Source organism: Panthera tigris, chromosome E1, assembly GCF_018350195.1.
Source record: "Panthera tigris isolate Pti1 chromosome E1, P.tigris_Pti1_mat1.1, whole genome shotgun sequence".
Classification (NCBI taxonomy): Eukaryota; Metazoa; Chordata; class Mammalia; order Carnivora; family Felidae; genus Panthera; species Panthera tigris.
The window spans coordinates 32,960,269-32,966,833 of NC_056673.1; the positions used below are offsets into that span (position 1 = coordinate 32,960,269).

Here is a 6,565-nt window from a genome sequence, read left to right on the forward strand (position 1 = left end):
CTAGTATCAAAAAGGCAAGAGATAATTTTTGGCAAGGATGTGGTGAAAGGGAACCCTTCAGCACCATTGGTAGGAATGTAAATGTTTACAAACATTATGGAGTATGGAGATTACTCAAAAAATTAAAAAAAGAACTATCTCATGATGCAGCTAAGTGTTCTGAACCCCAGTTTCGAAGTTTGTGTGTGATGGATGGAGCTAGTTTGCAACAAACAATTCTTCCTTACCAGGGGGATGTCCTACAATTCAATTCAATTCTAACACTATGTACCAGGAGTTAGCATTAGATTCCACTGGTTAAGGGCTCAGTCCTACAAGACTGCTCTCTATTTCACTTACCAATTGCAAGACCAGGTTGTTACCTGTGTTTCAAACAAGTGGGCTACAAAAATGAACAAATCAGGAGACTATAGATGCTGGAGAGGATGTGGAGAAACGGAAACCCTCTTGCACTGTTGGTGGGAATGCAAACTGGTGCAGCCACTCTGGAAAACAGTGTGGAGGTTCCTCAAAAAATTAAAAATAGGCCTACCCTATGACCCAGCAGTAGCACTACTAGGAATTTACCCAAGGGATACAGGAGTACTGATGCATAGGGGCACTTGTACCCCAATGTTTATAGCAGCCCTCTCAACAATAGCCAAATTATGGAAAGAGCCTAAATTTCCATCAACTGATGAATAGATAAAGAAATTGTGGTTTATATACACAATGGAGTACTACGTGGCAATGAGAAAGAATGAAATATGGCCCTTTGTAGCAACGTGGATGGAACTGGAGAGTGTGATGCTAAGTAAAATAAGCCATACAGAGAAAGACAGATACCATGTGTTTTCACTCTTATGTGGATCCTGAGAAACTTAACAGAAACCCCTGGGGGAGGGGAAGGAAAAAAAAAAAAAAAAGAGGTTAGATTGGGAGAGAGCCAAAGCATAAGAGACTCTTAAAAACTGAGAACAAACTGAGGGCTGATGGGGGGTGGGAGGGAGGGGAGGGTGGGTGATGGGTATTGAGGAGAGCACCTGTTGGGATGAGCACTGGGTGTTGTATGGAAACCAATTTGACAATAAATTTCATATATTTAAAAACAAACAAACAAACAAACAAATGGGCTACAGATGGGGGGGGGGTTCCACAACTGCCCACCTGGGTTCAATTAATTTGCTAAAACAGCCCACAGAACTCAGAATATCCACTAGATTACAAACTTATTACAAATTATATTAAAGGATAAAAATCTATATCCAGACTAAGAAATACACAGGGAAAAGTCCTGAACAAAGTAGTTTCTGTCTTGCAGAGTTTGGGGCTTGGCATGCTGGCATGTGTAACCTTCTGGTTCCTCAACCCTGAAGCTCTCTGAACACCCTCCTTTTGGGTTTTTATGGAGGCTTTATTACATAGGCACGGTTGATTAAATCATTGGCCATTGGTGATTGATTTAACCTCAGCCTTTAACCCCTCTCAGAAATCGGGGTGGACTGAAAGTTCTAACCCTCTCTTAATGGCTGGTTCCCCTGGCAACAAGCCCCATCTTTAAGCCATTTCCAAAAGTCATCTCATTAACATAAACTCATTTGTGATTGAAAGGTGCTTGATACACATAATAAGATACCTATTTCAATGGCTTTGAAGCATTTTCAGGATCTGAGGACAGAGAGACTAAATATTACAGCAAAAGATGCTCCCATCGCTCATATAGGCTCAGGACATTTCAAGGGTTTTGGGAGATGTGAGCTGGGAATGGTGGATGAATGGTGGGATATATATATATATATATATATATATATATATATATATATATATATATATATATGAATGACATATATCATGGTCATCTGAATGGCCTATACATAGGTATTTATAGCAGCTTGATTCGTAATTGCCAAACCAAAAGGTTCTTCACTAGGTGAATGAATAAAAAACCATGATAAATCCAGGGATGCCTGGGTGGCTCAGTTGGTTAAGTGTCTGACTTCAGCTCAGGTCATGATCTCACAGTCCGTGAGTTCGAGCCCCGCGTCAGGCTCTGTGCTGACAGCTCAGAGCCTGGAGACTGCTTTGGATTCTGTGTCTCCCTCTCTCTCTGCCCCTCCCCTGCTCATGCTCTATCTCTCTCTGTCTCAAAAATAAATAAAAATATTTAAAGCAATTAAAAAAAACCATGATAAATCCAGACAATGGGATGCTATTCAGCATTAAAAAACAACAAGAAAATCAACTATCAAGATATGTAATTTTAGGGAGGAAACTTAAATGCATACTACTAGTTGAAGGAAACCAATCTGAAAAGGCTCCATATTATATGATTCCAACTATATGACATTCTGGAAAAGACAAAACTATGGAGACAATAAAAAAGATAAGTAGTTGTCAGGAGTTATGGGGGAGAAAAGAATGAATAGGTAAGGCATAGAGGATTTTTAGGATCATGAAACTACTCTGTATGATGCTATAATGGTGGATTCATGTCATTATACATTTGTCCAAATCTGTAGAATGTATAACACCGAGAGTGAACTCTAATGTAAACTATGGACTCTGAGTGATACTGATGCCACAATGTAGGTTCATCAGTTGTAATAAATGTGCACTCTGGTGGGGGATGTTGATAATGCGGGAGGCTATCTATGTGTGTGTGTGTGTGCGTGCGTGTGTGTGTGTGTGAGTAGTGGTTATATGGGAGAACTCTATACTTTGTGCTCTATTTACTATGAAACTAAATTTCCTAAAAAATTAATTCTATTAGTTTTTTAAAAATTTAAGTAAGGTTAAGAAATCGGGAGAAACATAGTGATGTTTGTATTATATTGTACAGGTGGGTGGGAAGTCTCCCTCCGCTTGATAGCAAAGTGTTAGAGGCAGAGATTAATGAGTCAAAGCTAATTAAAGAAGTAATTGCTTCTGGGGATATACCCTAGGTAGGGAGGTAACTGTTTTGGAGGCTAAAAATATCATAGCTTAATAAAATAAAATTGCACAACTGAAAGGTAAGTAGAACAATAAAATGCCAAACATATTAAAATGTACTCTGTTTATTAGAAAAATAAATTGTATTCTGGAGTTCAATAAAAACCTAATTAAGGATTTTGGCTGGGCTTCACTGTTGTTGCAACTATTGTTACTTATTAATTGTTCTCTGGGGTCCAAAGATCTCTATACTGCTGGGGGTATCTGAGACCCTAAATTTCCTAGAGCAAGAGTAATTGGATATAAGGTTTTAAAATTTTTTGAAAACGTCCAAAACACTAATGAAAACTGCACCTCTATTCAAGTGATGGCTGTACAGACTAATTAAAACATTGGGTTCTTTTGCTTTGGGGGTAGAATTGTACCTATTCCCTGTGGGGAAACTGGCTAACTCAGATATTTGTTATTTGTCTTCTATTAATAAAAAGGAGAAACAAATTAAGTATTCCCTGAACAATGCAGTTGGGCAGTCAAGATTTTTCTAAACATGGGATTCATTCATGAGTGAGCATAACCAAGGAAGTATTATATAGTGGGAATGTCTCTAAAATTCTCTTAAAGCGTCTTGTTCAAATTTGATGTCACCCAGATCCTTCCAACCACTTGCCATCCTGTTGGTTTCCTATATGCTACAGACACTGTCTTGTTCACATGAGTGAAATTTCAGTGAAGGATGATTAAATAGTGAGTAATTTAGATTAAGCAAAGGTGTACTTTTAGTTCTAGATTATTCAGACTGCTTTGACTTATTCAAGTCATCTAACATTTTACCATACAAAGGCTGCCCCTTCTAGTTCTGTGAACAGGTTTATGTAAGTTTACCACGCACAATAATATTTGGTCACTTCCTAACAAATTATTCAGAAGTTCTCATTGATTTTATTAAAAATTTTTTTAACATTTATTTATTTTTGAGAGTGAGACAGAGTGTGAGCGGGAGAGAGGCAGAGAGAGAGAGGGAGAGACACAGAATCTGAAGCAGGCTCCCAGCTCTGAGCTGAACACAGAGCCCAACACGGGGCTCGAACTCATGAACCATTAGATCATGACCTGAGCTGAAGTCAGATGTTTGACTGGCTGAGCCACATAGGCGCCCCATCTCATTGATTTTATTTGAGATCTAACTGAATACTTCCTCCAGAGACTGGGCACACTCACCAAACAGCAACAGCACCAACCAACCAACCAAACAAACAAAAAACATCAAACAAGCAAAAAACCCTGGTCCTTAGCAAAGATCTTAAATTAACACTTGGCACTCTATCGATGTCTTATGTCTTCACCAGAAGAAGGACTGAAACAAAAAAAAACAATAATTACATTATATCACAGTCAACTGATTCTTATAAAAATCATTGTATAGAGTCCAAAGCCTTTTCACAATGCTTCATCTCCTTGTTTCTCTATAGTAGATAACAGAGACACTTTTATTCTGATCTTGATATTCCCACTGCTCTGAATTTGACGTATCTGCCTGCCATTACTTCATCTGGTCTGTGACTCTTAATCAGAAGGTTCATTAACTGATGATTAAGTTGATAAACATTGATTCATCCTCTGTTACTTCATTAAGCTCACCCGCCAGTCCACTGAGATTTATTTTCTACTATGTCATTATTCACCTGTAAAATCTCTGGTCTTCAGCTTCAAAAAGTGCTTTGTAAGTTTTACATACATTTCATTGTCCTATTTTTTTTTCACTCATCCAAAAGACCTGATAGAGTTTTCTTGTCTTTTTTTTCTTTTTGCAACAGAACACCAGCAACTTCACACTGAGACCTTTCTTTTTAATTTGCAGTAGCTCCTTCAAAGAGGAGGTGTTTTCTCCACATCATTTCTTTTCCAGGGGAGGACAAGTTTCATTTTGTTTAACTGAAATTCTTTGCTGTAAGTTTCCTCCGTGGTTCTGTGTCAGGGAAGAAAAATAATCCACAGTGTGTATCACCTCACAATTTACAGCTCAGTTTTGTGATCAAAATATGATCTTTTACAGCAAATGCTAAATTGGAAAAATTCAATTTTCCGATTGACAAACAAAAGAATTCCAGATGTTTCCCAATGAGAAAGAAACTGGGCCATCAAGTATGAAGTGAAAAAATTGCTATCTTTTCCCTCTTTGCAAAACTCTTTGCTGTAGAACTCTGTTATTGAAAGGAAGAGCTTATGTAGATTCCTGTGTGAGCCAGCTTTCCTACCTCTCAGTTATGAAGATTTTATTTTTATTTAATATTTATGAAAAATGAATGACATGCTATGGTTATTAGAGAAAATACATGTAAACAAGATACCATAATCTTGGTTAGAAGAATCAGCAATGAAATGGGAGATTGAAATCCCATAGCTGTTTGTTTGTTTATTTGTTTGTCTGACTTTTTTTCAGCTTTGAGATATAATTGATGTAAAACACTAGTAAGTTTAAGGTGTTGATGTGATAATTTGATATGTGTATGTATGGAGAAATTTTTGCCACAGTAAGTTTAGTTAACACATTCTTTACCTCACGTAATTACCATTTTGTTGTTGTTTTTAAGGGGAAAAGATTAAAACTATGTTCTCATTGCCACTTGCCCATAGCTTTTTATTATTTTATTTTATTTTTTATTTATTTATATTTTATTTGAGAGAGAGAGCACAAGAGTGTGGAGAAGGAATATAGGGATAGGGATAGGGGAAGGGAGAGGGAGGGAGGGAGGGAGGGAGGGAGGGAGGGAGGGAGGGAGAGAGAGAGAGAGAGAGAATCATAAGCAGGCTTCACATCCAGCATGGAACCCAACACAGGACTCCATCCCACCTTCCTGGGATCATGACCTGAGCCAAAATCAAGAGTTGGTCACTCAACAGACTGAGCCACCCAGGCTTGGCTTTTTAAGCAAAAGAGTAAGTGCTCACTTGGGCAGCACATATACTAAACTTGGAATGATACACAGAAGATTAGCAAGGCCCCGGCACAAGGATGACTCAAAAATTCATGAAGTTTTCCATATTTTTAAGCGTTGGGTGATGTATGGAAGTGTTGAATCACTATATTGTACACCGGAAACTAATACAACACTGTATGTTAACTTCACTGGAATTTAAAATTAAATTAAACTAAATTTAAAAAAAAAAGAGTATATCACAAGGGCAAGGTCACTTCCAGGATCTATGATAAAATGAAAACCTCTCTGCAGGTGGAACAATCAAGAAGGATACTCAAAACAGCAGAGAGAGATGCATTCTAACAGGTATGCAAGAAAAATGAATAAAAAAGCATGAGGGGTGATGCAAAGGACTGAAGACACAGAAGAAAAAAAATGAGGAATTAAATTTAATCCAACCCAGCTGTGCCTGGGTGGTTCAGTCTGTTAAGCATTCAACTCTTGATTTTAGCTCAGGTCATGATCTCATGGTTGGTGAGATTGAGCCCCGTGTTGAGCTATGTGATGGCAGCAGAGCCTGCTTGAGATTCTCTTTGTCTCTCTCTGATCCTCTCACAGTCTCTCTCTCCCTCAAAACAAATGAATGAATAAATAAATAAATAAATAAATAAATAAATAAATAATCCACCCCAAACAAGGAATCTCACTAGCCTCTGTCTGTTCATTCTCCACAAAAC

The 6,565-nt window shown here is 37.8% G+C and overlaps 1 non-coding gene across 1 annotated transcript; it reads left to right on the plus strand.

The window, feature by feature from the left end:
* Positions 1-5,851: 5,851 nt before the first annotated feature.
* LOC122233805 lies at positions 5,852-5,958 on the plus strand. Its single transcript, XR_006211537.1, has one exon. It is a non-coding gene; the product is annotated as a U6 spliceosomal RNA (small nuclear RNA).
* Positions 5,959-6,565: the final 607 nt, after the last annotated feature.